This window comes from Galeopterus variegatus, unplaced genomic scaffold, assembly GCF_000696425.1.
Source record: "Galeopterus variegatus unplaced genomic scaffold, G_variegatus-3.0.2 Scaffold1469, whole genome shotgun sequence".
NCBI lineage: Eukaryota > Metazoa > Chordata > Mammalia > Dermoptera > Cynocephalidae > Galeopterus > Galeopterus variegatus.
This window is the reverse complement of record NW_007727580.1, coordinates 148,469-166,490: the sequence shown is the minus strand read 5'-3', so window position 1 is coordinate 166,490 and position 18,022 is coordinate 148,469. Positions and strand designations below refer to the sequence as shown.

The following is an 18,022-nucleotide window of genomic DNA, read 5'->3' as shown; positions in this document are numbered from 1 at the left end:
GTCCGTCTGGGGGACCCGCCCCCGCGGACGGGCGCGCTGCCGCGCTTCCCAAGCGGGCGCACTATCCAGTGTGCCACCGGGCCGGCCCTATAATTTATTTTTAAGAGTTCTTTTTGCAGTAAAGATATCAATCCTTGTGTGTTTAAAAAAAAGTAGAGAGTAGAATAATGGTTACCAGAGGTTGGGAGGGGTAGCAGGTGGGGAAAGAACAGGGTTGAACTAATGGGAACAAAACTGCTATATACCCTAAGTGAATAATTGTGCAGGATATGCATGTATTGAAATAACACACTATACCCCACAAAAATAAATATAAAACTGAATTAATAATTGTGCAGGATATGCATGTATTGAAATAACACACTATACCCCACAAAAATAAATATAAATAAAACTGAATTTAAAAAAAAAGAAAATACAGAAATAATACTGTAACTATCATCCATAACCCCTTAATTTCAAACTTGCTTAAAACATGTAATAGCCCCACTGTTCTCACTAATTGACTTGATAATTAAACTTTATTTATTTGAACTTAAAGAAATCATTTATTAATAAGAGGCTAGTTTTAGATATCGTATATATCAGAATTCTGCTAATATTGCTTGATTAAAGACTATGCTGACAAGAAAAACTTAAAGCATATTTTAATATCACTGTTTAATATATATACATATAATATATATGTTTAATATATATACCACATCTCATGATCTGCACTCTAGAACTCAGGGTCTAAGCTAGTCTGTAGCTCTCTATACTACTCACCCAAGGCCTGGGTCAGGCTTTAAGGTTCAGAGAATGCTCCAAGGATTTCTACTAGTTCTAGCAGAGTGCTGGGGGAATCTAGTTCAAAGTCTCATTCCCATAAATGCCACATACAGCCTTAAAGAGAAAAGGCTCCTGGAATCATAATACTTCATGATGGTCTACTGAATTACAAACAAAACTCACCTTCCAGTAGAACTTTCATTTAGCCTGTCCTGGATCTGCTCTATAACTGAAATGATTATTAATCCTTCCAGTCGTTCTCAAGAAAACATGAATAAAGGCAATCTTATCCTTCAGTGACACACATACCTTTGCCAATAGCCTTTATTCTAAATCATAAAAATTTAACCTAGTAACTATTTACACATTACATTTCAGTTGAAAAAAGAGTAAGTGAAGTACTTTGGATTTGTTTTTACTAACAAGGATATTATTGATACTCATATAATCTTTACTGTTTATAACAGGCAGGTTTTAAAATAACACATTTGCTGTCTACAATTAGAACTTGTTTTATGTCAGTAAATTCAACTTTCAAGTATTCAACCATATTTTAAAAATTAAACCACTGTACTTTAATTTGTGCATCACAAATATATAATTAAAACTTTAAAAATCTTAAAATATTGCACACTAAATTTATAAATAGGTCAGTTTAAAAAAATCTGAACCTAAAAGATCCCAGAAAAATGTAGGTGGATCACGGGAAAGAGCATAGCAGAGTCAAAAGTCGCAGGAAGCAGTTCAAAAAGGTCACACTCAACTTTTAACTTTCCCTAAGAACAAAAAAACAAGCTTAGCAACAGCTTTCAGCCAATCACAAAGCAGACAAACAGGTAAGGACTCAACTGCTCCAGATACCAATGAGGTCCAACCTTCAATGTCTTTTTTCAAATTATATAGTGTCAGAGCAGAACACAACAAGTTATAAAACAGGATATACTGTCCTAAGTTAAAAGTAACTGATAAAGATAAAATCTCGTCACCGATCATTGACAAAATGTATCACAGTTTAATAATGTAGTGATTTTTTATTGTGCCACGTAATGTATACAGTAAAGTTACCATTAAAATATTAGAGTTTTAAATAAAAGTATAGAATTTTGTGGGAATTTTTTTTTTTTTTTTCCCTGTATGTAGAAGGTAAGGGTAGAAATATTTATAAGATTCTTTTTAAAAAATTCCCTAACACTCAATTTCCAAGACCCATACGGGGGAAATCTCAACAATGAAATAATACAGTCCAAATCCAAAAATATAAAATATAAGTAAAAACAACCACACACAAATACAACTTTCAAAACAAACATAGAATCAAGTAAATTGAACAAATTACACAGTGAAATTCTATACATTTTTTCCTTTTTATTTCTATTACTCAATAATATTCCTTGGGCCGGCCCGGTGGCGCACTGCTACAGTGCGCTGCTTGGGAGCGCCGCTGCACTCTACCAAGTGCGCCAACGGGCCAGCCCAGCTAGTGGCATCTTTTAAAGATCATAAGTTTTTAATTTTGATGTGGTCCAAATGATCAATTTTTTCTTTAATGTCTCACGCTTGTGTTCTAAGAAACCTTTGCTTACCCCAAGGTCACAAAGATTTTCCTCCCTTTGTTTTCTTTTAGAAGTTTTATAGCATTAGGTTTTAATGTCATAGATCATATAAATTTTATTACATTTGAAAACCAAATTGCTAAAGTGTTTCTCTACAGGGAATGGGATTATGGGTGGATGGCATTCACTTTTTAAAATATATCTATTATATCTATCTTCCTACCATAATTATTATTATTATTATTTTTTTCGTGACTGGTAAGGGGATCGCAACCCTTGGTGTGGTGTCGCCCACACCGCGCTCAGCCAGCGAGCGCACGCACCGGCCAGTCCTATACAGGATCCAAACCCACGGCGGGAGCGTCGCTATGCTCCCAGCGCTGCACTCTCCCGAGTGCACCACGGGCTTGGCCCTTCCTACCATAATTATAAAAAATTCTACGATACAGATAACTTTTGGGAGTGGGGGAAGAACGGGAGGGAGAAGTATAGCTCTAACAGGGCTAATTCTGTTTTTTCAGTTTTTTTGTTCTAGAAACCAAATCTGGTACATTTGCATGTATGCATATTAAATTAAGTAGCCTGTGATGATTTTTCTACTACATTAACTCCACACAGCAAAAAAAGTATAGTATTTCTACCAAAGACTAGAGCAGGAAAATACTGGGGTAAGACAGGGTTAAATAACACAGTTGTACTTCTAGTATCATTGGGTCATAGAAAAGCATCTCTTAAAACCAATATTAGTTGATGCCATATGGAAAACTGGGCAGCACATACCACAGGGGCAAAAAGAATCTACCACTTAAAAATGATTCCCCAGTCTCCAGACTTGGCACACACAAAGACTGGGCCATGGAATCAGTGCGTTGGACAAAGAGATCCTTCTAAAAACCCTGCTAATATGTGGCTATTAATATCAGAAAACAACAACCCCCAAAACTATCCAATAAATCTGCAGTTGAAGAAATGAAACAATGGTACTGGAATTGCACAATGTTGCAAATGGCGACATGAGAGAAGGTATGTTTGAACTGTGTTTGAAGATCACCTTTAAATATATACATAGGCTGTATTATACAGATTTAGAGTCTAAATAATTTAGAGTTTAAATTATTGATAATAATTTAAAATTCTTACAGTTTAATCTCTACTTTGAAACAAAGATTTAGTGTATAAAGATTATTTCAGGATACTTTTCTACCTTCTCTGCTTAAGGAAATTATGGAAGATTTGCAATAATGTAAGCAGTAAATGGGGGACTAAAGGAGGAAGAATGATCCTAAATTTTACAAGGAATTTCAAAGACCTACAATTTCCAAGACTTACAATTTTATAGAGCTCCATGTCCTAAGAAGACTTTTCCTAGCCACTGATGACTAAGGACACAATTAGGAAAAATGGAAACCATGGTTTAAAATACAATAATTGTACCAAAAAGTTGGTCTTCAGACTAAATGCACTTGACTCATGGCAACTGTACTATTCAGAATAATTCTTTTTTTAAAAAAAAGATGACCAGTAAGGGGATCTTAACCCTTCACTTGGTGTTGTCAGTACCACGCTCACCCAGTGAGCTAACCGGCCATCCCTATATGGGATCCGAACCCATGGCCTTGGTGTTATCAGCACCACACTCTCCCGAGTGAGCCACAGGCCGGCCCCCCAGAATAATTCTTATGAGAAGCAGGGATAATTTTGCTTTATTAAATCTTTTTCTTGAGTGTGGATTATTGCTTAAAAATTCTATGAATACTGAATTTAAAATGTTTACACCTGCCTACCACCCCCCATTCACTCTTTTCCCCCAATAATATGCAGCCTTGTCAACTCTGTTTTTTTTTACACCTGCCTACCACCCCCCATTCACTCTTTTCCCCCAATAATATGCAGCCTTGTCAACTCTTGTCAAGTGAGGAAGAAAATGTTATTTTCATATATATATTTGTATCCAATTAAAGTCTATTTTGCTGAGCTTCATCAGTAAGGTTCTTAGATACAGTCAGACTGACAGATAAAATAAATTCATAGATATTAAGGTCAACCCTGAAAATGGGTTGACATCTCCCTACCTACTACAAGTGGCAAGTAAAAATAAAATGTCCTTTTAACCTGGCCATAGCTTTTCTAGACATTTTTGAGTCTTAGAGACATGTGTCTGTTTCCTCTGATTCTCCACTCTCTGGTCCTGCATTAGAATGAGGAAGATCCCTAAATCTAGAACCCTTAGAAAATGAGCTTTAGTACCTGACAAGAAAGCCAATGCTAGTACCCCCTGATGTATCTGGTCTAAGGAGAGATATGATGATAATCAAGAACAAGAAGAATGGGTTCTGAAGAAGCAAGAATATCAGAAAAATTTCTTAGAGCTGTGAATACCCAATGTGGTAGCTTGGATTATGTCCCCCCAAAACTCACCAAAGCTTGAATTGTGTCCCCCAAGTTTTATGTATTAGAAGCTTAATCCCCACTGTAACTGGTGAGGGTGAGAAATCCTATTATGGTAATTGAAAGGTGGGCCTTGAAGAGGTGATTAGATTCCAGGACCATGCCATAGTGAATGGATTAAGAATGGTGGTCAAGGGCATGGTCCTAAGGGCTTTAAACAAAGAATGAGTGAGGAAGTTAGTCTCTCTCTCTGCTCCACCATTTTTGCAATGTAATACCCTGTCATCACTGAAGTCACCACCGAAGAAAGCCTTCACCAGATGTGCTCCCTAGACTTTGGACTCCCAGCCTCTGAAACTGTAAGCAGTAAATCTTGTTTTCTTTATAAAATACCCACTTACATATTTTTTTTTTATAAGCAACAGAAACAGACTAATACATCCACAAAGGCATGACCAACACTCTATGTCCAGAGCATTTAGGTAAAGATGTAGATTACTATAGTAAAAAGTTCCTTCCTATGTATGCAGAATATGCTGGGGGGCAGGGTGAGTAGGAGACAGTGGGAGATTTCTTCAGTGTATCAACAAACAAGGCACTTGAACTTCTTTTCTATATCTCAAAATATTCTATTCTCAGTTGCCTAAAATTATTTCATCTGTAAGTTCAAGGATGGGGTGGAAATAGGTGAAACAGAGAAAGAATAAAAATAACCAGAACCAGGGTTAGAGAGAAATATACCACAAAGGAAAAAATACGTCTGAAGTTCTCAAGACCCTAAGGTTTTGGAAGGAATCATAAAATCTCACATTAATTAATGAATGTGGTCCAACACAGGAACTATGGAACAAAATGTAAAACCTATATAGAGTTTTATGGTCCACAAATTAATTTCACATAGAGTGACTGGCATAATTTATCACAACCTTGTGAGATGAATTTCATTATTTCTGTATTATCCAAGAAGAAACCTGTCATGCAACTGAGAAGTGGCAGAGCTACAAGACAAATGGAGGTCTGTTCTGACTTCAGATCCAATGCCTTTTCCTTTTCACTACTCAACAGTTTAAAATGCAGCTTCAGAGCCAGCTGTTAGGGAGCTTACAACCAAGACTCAGAAACAATTAGAGAATACTAGGTAATGTGTATTTCTGTGTTAAACTATATGCCACAAACTGCAAATATCCAGGAGCAGAGGAGTCAGTAAAGACATAAAAGATGAGTACCAGCCAGCAACCAAGAAAAAGAAAAAAAAAAAAAAAAGACTTAAAAAATGGGTAGAAGGGAATGGCACAGAAGACAGAGAAGGCTGGATGAACTCAAAAAACAGTAAGGAGTTTGCCTTGGCTCTGGCAAGGGATGTGAGTTAGTAAGTAGTGGGAAAGAGGGTCAGTTTTAGAGAGCCCAGAAAGCCAGTGAAAGAGATTGGACACTGCAGGGGGCAATAAAGGAGCTCTAAAAGCCTTCTGAACAGTGGTATAAAGTGGTGAAAGCAGTGACTGTGCTTGATCAAAGGAAATCCGTGCACATCTAAGGAAGAAGTAGTGAGATTTACGACTACCCTTCCTCTACAGCCTCATGACTCCACCGAACTTCATAGTCCCCACACCAGAATCATTCCCATACCTGTGCACAAGCTCTTCCCTCTGACTACAAGTTTTCCCCTCTAATCCTGGCCCACTCCTCATTTTCAGACTGAATTAGAAGTCACTGCTTTAGAGAACCCTTCCCTGACTCTTCCCTGCTTGGGTTAGATATCCTGGTTTGTAAATTTCCTGTTACAACACCTCACTCTGGGCACTGTAATATTCAGTGGGCTAGCCAGTCACCCTTACTAAACTTAAAGCTCCAAGGGTAGGAAATGGCCCATCCTTTTCCAGCACTGAATTCCTTGGTATATAATGGTTCAATCAGAGGAAGTAAGGATGAGTACATGATCAGGAAACAGATTCAGGGGTTAACTTTCCCTAAGATTATGTGAACAAGTAAGAAGACAGACACAGGCATGCTAAAATAAGAAAGGATATAAATTGGAAGAGGGCCTCAGTCTCAGTGAAGAAGATAGTCCAAAGCCTTTTTTACTTGTCTACCCAAACCCCTTAATGAAGGAGAGGATTGGATCAAGGTCAGGACTAAGGTAGGAAGAAAATATAACTTTTATAACCACTGCTTGAGGACAATAAGCTATAATTTTTTAAAACCACATTTTGTCTAAAAGGGACCAAAGAATTCAAGAACTGTCACTTAACTACCTACAGAGAGCACAGTTCTTTGCAAGAACCCACACAAGGTATTTCAGAGTATACAAAGATGAATCACATTTCCAGCTCTAAGAAGCCTTATAATCCAATAAAAAACCACAAACTACCATGACTGAACCAAGAAGAAACAGAAAACCTGAACAGACCAATAACAAGCAACAAGGTTGAAGCAGCAATCAGCAGTCTCCCAACAAAGAAAAGCCCAGGACCAGATGGCTTTACTGCTGAATTCTACTAAACCTTTAAAGAGGAATTATTATCAATTCTCTTCAAACTATTCCAAAAAATTGAAACAAGAGGCCATTCTTCTAAACTCATTCTATGAGGACAGCATCATCCGGATACGAAAACCAGACAAAGATACAACAAAAAAAGAAAACTAGAGGCCAGTATCTCTGAAGAACATAGACACAAAAATCCTCAACAAAATATTAGTAATCAGAATACAGCAATACATCAAAAAATATAAATACACCATGATCAAGTGGGATTCATCCCAGGGATGCAAGGATGGTTCAAAATATGCATGTCAGTAAGTATAACTATTAAGAACTGCATGTCATAGACAAACTGGTTTAGTAGTATTCAATAAATTCATCTTTCCTCACACCTAAGATAAAAACAGAAACAAAACCAGAAAGTACCAAGTCCAAATGTTAGGTAGCTGGTTTCTTTTTCATTCTTCTGGAACTGTGTGTCTAACAATAGTAACTACAGTCCAAAGTGGGATTCATCCTACTTTATCACTTCATGATATAGACTGTGAGCAAATTAGCCATTGTGAATGATGTTGGCGGTGGGTTTGTTATATATGGCTTATATTGTGTTGAGATACTTTCCTTCTATACCTAATTTCCTGAGTCTTCATCATAAGGCATGTTAAATTTCGTCAAATGCTTTTTCTGTGTATATTGAAATAATCATATGGTTTTTGTCCTTGATTTTGTTGATGTAGTGTATCACATTTATTGATTTGTGTATATGTCGAACTATCTTTGCATCCCTGGATGAATCCCACTTTGGACATTAGTCCTTTTGTGAGACATGAAAAACCTAAACATCATTCTTTGCCTAATATAGAGATAGCTCTACTATTGTTAGAACATGGCTCCAGAAGAATGAAAAATAAACCAGTACTGATATTGGGATCTGGTGCTTTTTGTTTTTGTTTTTGTTTTTATCTTAGGTGTGAGGGAAAATGTATTTATTAAGTACTACTAAAGCAGTTTGGCTGTAACATGCAGTTCTTAATACGACATTATGAAAAATTTTTTTTCTTAGATTGTGGTTTTAACACTTCATAAGTAGTTTCTTTTCCTGTTAACTTTCAGACAACTCTGTTTAAGCTTCAGCTAAATACCTGGAGGAAGTGCTACCACAATTTTAGATTTCTTGTTTCAAGTTGAGCTACTATTCTCAGCTTTTCTGCATTAGTAAAGTATCATATGTTCACTTACAGTTCTCTTTCTAACCTAATAAAAAATGCCCTTAAAAATTATACTAAAATAATAAAATAATCACAAATCTGAGACAGAGAAAAAGTGGCACACTGCCCCATCAGAACTAGCAAAGAGGCTTATAGATGTTTAAAAACTTTTTTTGGTTTTGGTTCAGCACCTGAATCAGGAAACTTACTGATCAAGGTCCCTTGTCTTTTTTCTACAGGGCCCCTGCATATAACATTCAATCAAAATATAACTCTTATTATATTCTTGATACTGCATAAAAAAGCATGAAAACATTCTAAGTAGTAAGGACAATCTTTCCCTCCCCAATGGGCCATAAGTCCAGAAAAACAAGTTACCTCATTTATGAACCATGCTGTTTAAGACTCTTTGATACAACAATATTGCACTACTATTTCCTATAAAAACGTACTTTTTCAATCAAAATCTTAGCTCAAATGTTGTCCAGCAAGGTTCCAGAAATCTTGTTTTCTCCTCTTATCTTTTTAAATGGGATTTAGGACACAGACAAAAATATGTTTTTATTTTATTTTTATCTTCATTAGGTCCTAGAAACCATAAATCTCTATTAATTAGTATCTTTGCATAGCAATAGTTAAGGCAAACTTAATTCACAGGGATGAACTGAAGTACTCCAAGATGTTAAAATCCCCTCACATCAAACAATGCATTTATAGGCAGCATCTAGTCCATATCCAATGTAATAATTATAGAATTTCAGAGCTAGAATGGTTATAAATTGGGCAAAGTTAGAACAGGAATTTAAGTACTGATATTCTTATTCTATAGGTGAAGAAATTGAGAACCAGAGATGAAATACATAGTTTTTATGTTCATATATTTATGATCGTATAGTTTTTAGAAGCTTGGAAACCCATGTGTAAAATCAGTGCTAGAGTAAATGCTACTTACTTGGTATAATTCAGAAGTGTTATTACCAACAAAACAAAAAAACAAATAAAAGAAAAACACACACACACACACACACACACACACACACACACACACACACACACCAAATAAACTTGTCACCCAAATTCTTCCTCAAAGATAAAAATGGTAAAATGATATATAGTCATCTTTCCTTTACATATTTAGTTGAGGTTCAATAATGCCTATAATTCTATAAGCAGATTAATTACATTATCTTTTGTTAAAATGCAAATACTCTATAAAAAAGAAAACTCATTAAGCAATATAATGGATTCAAACCTTATGTAGGCATGTAAGATCAAAATCACATATATACCATTATCCTTGAAAATCTTTCATAAAGCACCATGCTGGTGACTGACAAACCATTTCTTAGTAAGTCCAAGGCAGACATTGTGTCCTGCAGCATTAGAACAGATGACTTTATTTGCTTTAGCCTAGTTGGAGTCATTGGCTTATCTTTAGAAAGAAGCCTTGTATAAAAAAGAACAAGTCTTCAACTCTTGAATTCCCTCAGCACTATGAGAAGCAAGCAGGAACTCAGACCAAAGTGAACAAAGGAGATTTCTCTTTCTAATTTCACACTTACTTAAGGGTATATGCTCACTGTGGGACTGAACTGCCTATGATATTTACATTAAAAATATTTTCTGCCCCACATTAAAACATTTTTGATGAACAAGAATAGTTCAATTTGCATAAGTTAAATGTGTAATTGATTTAACTCCATTGTAGACATCAACTCCCTGAGTAGCAAAAAACAGGCTCTGTGCCTGAGAACGAGGAAGGGATTCCATAGAGGATGGAGAAGACCATGACCAAAGATAAATTTGTCTAGAGTATATGTAAAGCTACACGACTATGCCAGTTGTCCGATTGAGGCAATAGCTACACTAATTGTATGGGTAGGGATTTCATAACTAAAGCCAAAATGTTTCATTATTTTAGTTATATTTAAGTTTCCATTTGCATTGTCAGGGCTAGGGCTCAGACCTTTTAAACCCATTGTACAGACTGGGTCACCAGATCCCTCACATGCCAGACTGGGTCACCAGACCCCTCACACGCAGATCTATGCTAGGTAATTAGGAAGGATCCCAGGAGCCATTGGCAGACGACACGAACTCAGTCCTCAGCAGTAGCAGCAGCAGCTTACAGCGGCAGTAGCAGCAGAAGCAGAAGATCTGGTAGCAGCAGCAGCGGTGGCGGTGATCTCAGGGCATCCTGGAGGCACTGGCAGCAGCAGCAACAGCTTGCAGCAACAGCCTCCAGCAGCAGTAGTGGCCTTCCCATGGCCTCCTCAGGAGCATCCTGGGGGCAGGGGGTGCCGTGGATCAGAGTCACTTGTCCTTTTTACTTAAGTCATAACCCAGGACACCTGGGTGCACATGTGCAATTACAGTAGACAATAACCAAGGAACACCTGGACACATGTGCCTATTTACATCGAATGCTCAGCAAGATTCTGAACATCTGAGGGGCCTTGACCATTTTCCTTCACTTTCCCTACAGTATAGATTACATATGCTGCATAAAACCTTTAAGTCATAATAGCTTATAACCAACCATACAATCTTACATTCTCAAACATGACAGATAACTGAAAATTTTCCGTAATTTCCCTTCACTTTTACAAATAGTAACTATTAATGTCAAAGTGTCATTGTTATACTTTATTCTTTTTTTTTTTTTGCTGGCCAATACAGGGATCAAACCCTGGACCTTGATGTTATCAGCAACACACTCTACCCAACTAAGTCAACTGACCAGCTATTTTGTTATTTTCAGTTCAAGATGAGGTCCAACTTAAAGCAACTTGAGGCAAGAACATCAAATCTGCAGATCACAGAGCTGTCTTGTGACTTTCCTTGTTGAGTACTGCCAGCAAGCACTGGCTATCTTTATCTTGATAAGCACTGCTAACACATCTCAAGTAAGGGGGTCATAGTCCTATCACTGGTATTAAAAACCCTAAGTCACCAAATTATATAAGGATGATTTACATTTGCAAATTCTAAACTACTTGACCCAAATAGCAAAATGAATTACTAGAAGTAGGAACAAGTATTTTCATTAATTTAAAAAGTAATTTTCTACTGACAGTTCTTTTTGGCTACCAATTCAGTTTTTCAAGAACCTTGTTGACTTTTCTTTTTTCCTAACTAAAACTCAGAAAATGAGTTAGTGAAGTGAATTATTGTGGCTTTAATTCTGAAAAGGAAGCAGGGATAAGAAAGAGGAGAAAGCACAGTTTAGAGGGGGTTATTTCATGGCTACAGACTGCACCACAGGTGTGGCTGGGATTTCACAAATGTTTACGTATTGTTAGTTAATTGGAGGACTGTGAGAGAATGTGGATTGCTGAGCTCACTTAGGAACCATGACTGGGAAAACAACTAACTGGAAACACACGGCCAATTGATACCAAGTATTTAGCATGAAAACCCCAGTCATGGGATTAGAGATTACTATTTGAATTATTAGTCTTCAACTGTAGCAATAATGAAAGTAATTTAAGCAACCACCACAACAAAAAAAACAACTCTCCTTTCTTTCACAAAAGAAATAATTTGGTTTGGCAGGTCTCTTCTCATTTACATGAAATTCCTTTTCATTATATCTAAATACACTTTGAATTAATTAGGCACAAAAGTATTAGACTGAGGGTTTCAAGGGTGTCATGGGGGTTTGAGAAAGAATGAAAAAGTTGTATTTAATGTTTGATATTCTGATTTCTGTCAGCTTGGTTGTTGAATATGGGAAAGTTATTGTGAATTTATGATTTTGGCTATGCCACTCTCATGCTTTGTGTAAACACTTGTCCAAGGACTTTTGGGGCAGGTCCAATGAATTACATCAGGTGTTTTGCTACAATGATTAAGTTAAAACAGGAGTCTTCAGTATCACTTCCTCAATTTTATTTTAACTTCCTAAAAGTGAGTGGTTAGCCATCTATGTGACATAATAGTATACATTTTTAAATAGCTTATCCTCAATTTACAGAATATGCATAATTTTAAATAAAAACATAAAAATAGCAGACAACCTTTTGCTATTTCTCTTATCTAAGAACTCAGTAAATCTACCAAGCCCACTTGTGCAAATACTTGTGCCACTAACAAGTAACTATTAAGTCAAAGGAGGAATTTGAGGGCAATAAAGAAGCAGTAGAAGTTTCTAGAACATAAGGAATCAAAGTTCAATAAAAAAAATTCTTCATGTTATGGAAAACAATAGGACCCATAGTCAATATGTGAATATACCAAATATTTTAATAATGTAGCAATGATCAGTTCAGAATTGATTGCTTAACTAAGAATCCTAGGATCTTTTGTATCTTAAACCATGTCATAATTCCTTAAATATCATATATCTTAACAAAATATTCCAATATAACATTGAGAAATTATCTTTTAAATAATAACAGCAAGAAGGCAATAAATCTTGGGTATAAATCAATCAAATTAAAACAATCTATCAGACTATTTTCCACAAATGTAACATCCTTATACTCAAGAACTTATACAAACAATTTAGAATACTTATGATGAATATATGAATGGTTAGGTAAACACATAAATATTTCTAGCTTTGTGTTAAGTACCACAGAAAAATGGGAAGATTTCTGGTATATAAGATATATTTTATTAAGCATACATATATAGTAGATAGAAAATCTACTATGGATTATATATTTGCACGTATTTGACTTAACATGCCTATGCTTTCCTACCAAAAAAGCTGTAATAATATAGACACTATAAATTAAGACCCATTTGAAAAGGATTTTTTTCTAACAATGTTTTAGATCAGTTATAGAAAAGAAATATAAAAGCCTGCTCTCTCTAGCCAAAGGACCAGGAAAGGAACAGCCTAGCAAGGCAGAATATTTTTAGACAATAACTACCCTACTGAAGCCAAATACCACCAACCACCACCACCACAATAACAAAAAAACAACTGTGGCCCTACCCCTACCCACACCAGCAAAGGCTAAGTAGGGAGTATATGCTTCCACCCTTGCCAAGATGTTAACAAAAAAACAACTGTGGCCCTACCCCTACCCACACCAGCAAAGGCTAAGTAGGGAGTATGTATATGCTTCCACCCTTGCCAAGATGGAATGAAGTACTCAATAGCCCCTGCCAGGGTGGTGTCAGAAAAGTCTGAGTAATGAGCCAGGACTTTCATCCCCACTGGGCAGTAACACTCCCCTCTCCCCTCCCCTTACCACCGGTAGTGGAGGAGATCATATGGGAAAACTGAACTTCTACTCACACCCAGAAGTTATGAGTATCCCTCCCATTCCCTCCTGGGGTGGGGTCAAGGAGGCCTAGGGGAGAGTCAGACTTTCAACACCACCCTGTGGTAGAGAGGCCACCTCGACCTTGTGATGTCATGGAAGCAGTAAAAAGGCACTCCTATGCCTTCTAGACAAGGAGGTATCATTAGAGGCCTAGTGGAAAGCTGGAACTTGCACCCCTGCCCAAAAGTAATGGAATTTCCCCTACCTGTGGAGGCCAAGTGGGAAACCTAGACTTCTACCTCCACCTGACAGATGTCTTCCTCCACCTGGCAGCTGGTCTTCCCCTGCTAGAGAGGTGTCAGAAAAAAAGCTAACTATAACAGAATGTTTAAATAAGACCCAGAGTTTCATAACATAATACCCCAAATGTACAGGTTTCAACTGCAAATTACCCATCATACCAAGAACCAGGAAAATCTTAAGCCAAATGACAAAATACAATCAACAAATGCCAACACTGACATGATAAAGATGTTAGAATTGTTTTAAAGCAGCCATCATAAAAATTCTTCAACAAGCATTTACAAACACACTTGAAGTAAATGAAAAAATATAAAGCTGCAGCAAAGAAACAGGAGATATAAAGAAGAACCAAATGGAAATTTTAGAACTGAAAATGTAATAAACAAAATACAAAATATAAAATACAAAACTCAGTAGATAGGCTCAACAGCAAAATGGAGGGGACAGAGGAAAGAATCGGTGAACTGGAAGGTAGAACAATAGAAATTATGCAGTCTGAGCAACAGAGAGAAAACAGACTGACAAAAAACGAGCAGAGCCTCAGGCACCTATAGGAGTATAATGAAAATCTAAGTTCATGTCAGAGTTCCAGAAGAAGAGAAATATGCTAGGTCTAAAAAGTATTTGAAGAAATAATGGCTGAAAACTTCCCAAACTTGTCAAAAGACACACCTACATATTAAAGAAGCTGTGTGAACTACAAACCAGATAAACCCAACACCAAGACATATCATAGTTTTTCTGAAAAATAAAAACCAAAGAAAAAATCTTGAGAGCAGCAAGAGAGAAATGATACTTCACTATAGGTGAAAAACAATTTGAAGGGCAGCAGATTTCTCATCAAAAACCACAGAGACCAGAGAAAGTTGCACAACATTTTTCAAGTAATGAAAGGACTGTCAACCCAGAATTCTATACCCAGTGAAAATATCCTTCAAGAGTAAAGGAGGAAATCAAGACCTTCTCAGATAAAAGAAAACACAGATAATTTCTTACAAGCAGACCAAGTCCCCCAAAATGGTCAAAGAAAGTTCTTAAACAAAAAGGAAACAATAAAAGAATGAACCTTGGAATATCAGGAAGGAAGAAAGAAATACAATAAACGAAAATATGGGAAAATCAATAGGTTATTTCTCTTTTCTTGGTGTTTTCTAAATTATGTTTTATAGCCGAAGCAAAAATAAATAGGTGCCACTATCTGATATAGCATTAAATGGATATAGGGAAAATATTTTAAATAATTATAAATGGGAGAGTGTAAAAAGACATAAAGGGAAGTAAGGTTTTTACACTTCCCTCACTCTGGCAAAATCATGACATCAGTCGACTGTGATAAGTTATGTATATATAGTGTAATACTGAGGAAAAAAATTTGTACAAAAAGATACTCTTAAAAAAACTACAGATTAATCAAACTGGAATTCTAAAAAATGTTCAACTAAGCCTCAAAAAGGGAGTAAAAAGAAAACAAAAATAAAAAACAAATAAAACAGAAAACAAAAAATAAAGTGGCATACATCAGGCCTAACATATCAATAATTATATAATACATATAATTATATATAACACATGTAAATCGTCTAACATGCCAATTAAAAGACAGAGATTGGCAGCATGAATTTAAAAACATGACCCAATTATATGCTGTCTACAATACACTTATTTAAAATATAATGATATGTGCAGATTGAAAGTGAAAGGATAAAAAAGATACATCATGGAAACATTAACCAAACTAAAGCGAAAAGTTCTGTGGGTGGACAGTGGTGATGGTAGCACAACAAAGTGAAGGGACTTAATGCCACTGAACTGTACAGTAAAAGTGGTTAAGTTGGTAATTTTTATGTTATGTATATTTTGCCACAATTTTTTAAAAACAAGGAATGGCTATATTAATATCAAATAAAGTAGACTTCAGAGCAAAGAAAATTATCAGAGACAGAGAGGGACATTATATATCATGATAAAAAGGTCAGTCCACCAAGAAGATACAGCAATCCCAAATGTACACTTAACAGAGCTGCAAAATACATGAAGCAAAACCTGATAGAACTGAAAGGAGAAAGAGACAAATCCATAATTATAGCTGGAGACTTCAACATCCCTCTCTCAACAATTGATAGAACTAGACAGAAAATCAGCAAAGATGTAGAAGAACTCAACAAACAAGATCTTATCAACATTTATAGAACACTCCACCTAACAAGAAAATACGTATTCTTTTAACATGCCTGGGAATATATGCTAAAATAGACTACATCATGCCCAAAGAACAAAGCTGAACAAATTTAAAAGAACTAAAATCACACAAAGTATGTCCTCTGATCACAATAAAATCAAACTAGAAATAACAGAAAGATAACAGGAAAATGGAAACTTTGACACATTTAGAAACTAAATAACACTTATAAATAATTCATAGTTAAAAAAGGAAGCATCAAGGAAAATTTTAAAAATATATTGAACTGAACAAAAATGAAAATATAACATCAAAATTTGTGGGACACAGGGAAAGCAGTGCTGAGGGGGAATTTGTAACACAATATGCATATATTACAAAAGAGAAAAATTTTAAATAAATAATCTGAGTTTCTACTTAAAGAGCCTAGAGAAAGAAGAGCAATATAAACTGAGAAGCAAGCAGAAGGAAGAAAATAATAAAGAGCAGAAATCAATAACATTGAAAACAGAAAAAAAAAATGAGAAAAATCAGTGAAACCAAGTGCTGGTTCTTTGAAAAGAAAAAGAAAAACCTTCAGCAAGACTGACATAGGAAAAAAAGAGAGAAGACACATCATTCAATATCAGGAATGAAATAGAAAATTATTACTAAAAAGCCTGCAGAGACCAAAAGGTAATAATAAAATACTATTACACTCTACATTCATAAATTTGACAATTTAGATGAAATAGGTCAATTCCCACCGCAACTCACCTTATATGAAATCGCTTGAGGCTTCCAGTCAAGATGGCAGAATAGATGGTCTCCAGTGTCACTCTCTCCCAAAAGACAACCAATTTACAACTATTAAAAAGCAACGACATCATTCAATATCAGGAATGAAATAGAAAATTATTACTAAAAAGCCTGCAGAGACCAAAAGGTAATAATAAAATACTATTACACTCTACATTCATAAATTTGACAATTTAGATGAAATAGGTCAATTCCCACCGCAACTCACCTTATATGAAATTGCTTGAGGCTTCCAGTCAAGATGGCAGAATAGATGGTCTCCAGTGTCACTCTCTCCCAAAAGACAACCAATTTACAACTATTAAAAAGCAACGATAGCCAAGCAGGGGCTGCTAGAGATCAGGGGAAGAGGAGGAGAGACCTACAGAGTTCATGAAGGCAGGAGAATACATGATGAGAGAAAGGATCACTCCTACCATTTCGAATCCTGGCTGCTTCAAGGCTGGAGCTGGTGAGTGCACAGAGCAAGAGCTGGCAAAAGGTGCAGCGGTGCCCTTCAGATGAAGTTGCTTGGAGATGGCAGGGGGAAGAGGGCCTTGGTGGACCCACATAGGAGTGAGGAGCCACAACAACTGAAAAAAAGGAGCTGCTCAGAGGCCAGTGAGTCATTGCAAGGGACTGGCACATGGCCTATCCCATGGGAAGTGTTTGGAGTGTGGGTGGGGGGGAGACAGGCCCACTGGGGGAAAACTGGGGCATAGCAAGGACAGCCGATCTGCCCTCCAGTTAGCACTGGTCCACTCTGTGTAGACTAGTCGGGAATATAGAACTACAGGGGGAGCAATTTGCTGAAAAGACACAGGTCCAGCCCAGAGTTTCTACAAAATCCAGGTGTACTGGAACTCACGAGACCCGGAAGTACCTACAAAGTCAACCATAAAAACCTGAGCTGCACAAAAAGCCTTCCCCAGGGAATCACCAGCAAAGCAGCAGTTTAGCTCAATGACAAAGCTCAAGTGCTGGTCCTCACTGGAAATTCCCCCATTTTAGAAGTAAGCAAAGGGCAACAAATTAGTTCCAGCACAGAGTTTAAGTGGTGGGAACAGCTAATAATCCAACACAGAACTGAAAGAAAAAACAAAATACCCACAGAGAAGAGACAAAGTTTGATATTAACTAGTAAA

The 18,022-nt window shown here is 36.5% G+C and overlaps 1 protein-coding gene across 2 annotated transcripts in view; it reads right to left on the bottom strand.

Moving 5' to 3' along the window:
* The window catches only part of SESN1 (sestrin 1), a 103,780-nt gene that overhangs the window by 34,055 nt on the left and 51,703 nt on the right, over positions 1-18,022 (bottom strand). Inside the window, exon 2 of one of the 2 annotated variants that reach the window (XM_008577252.1) lies at positions 13,884-13,965. The exons of the other annotated variant lie outside the window; for it this stretch is intronic. The gene's annotated coding sequence lies outside the window, so the exon portion shown is untranslated. The remainder of the gene's footprint in view (positions 1-13,883; positions 13,966-18,022) is intronic. 2 annotated transcript variants of the gene reach the window in all.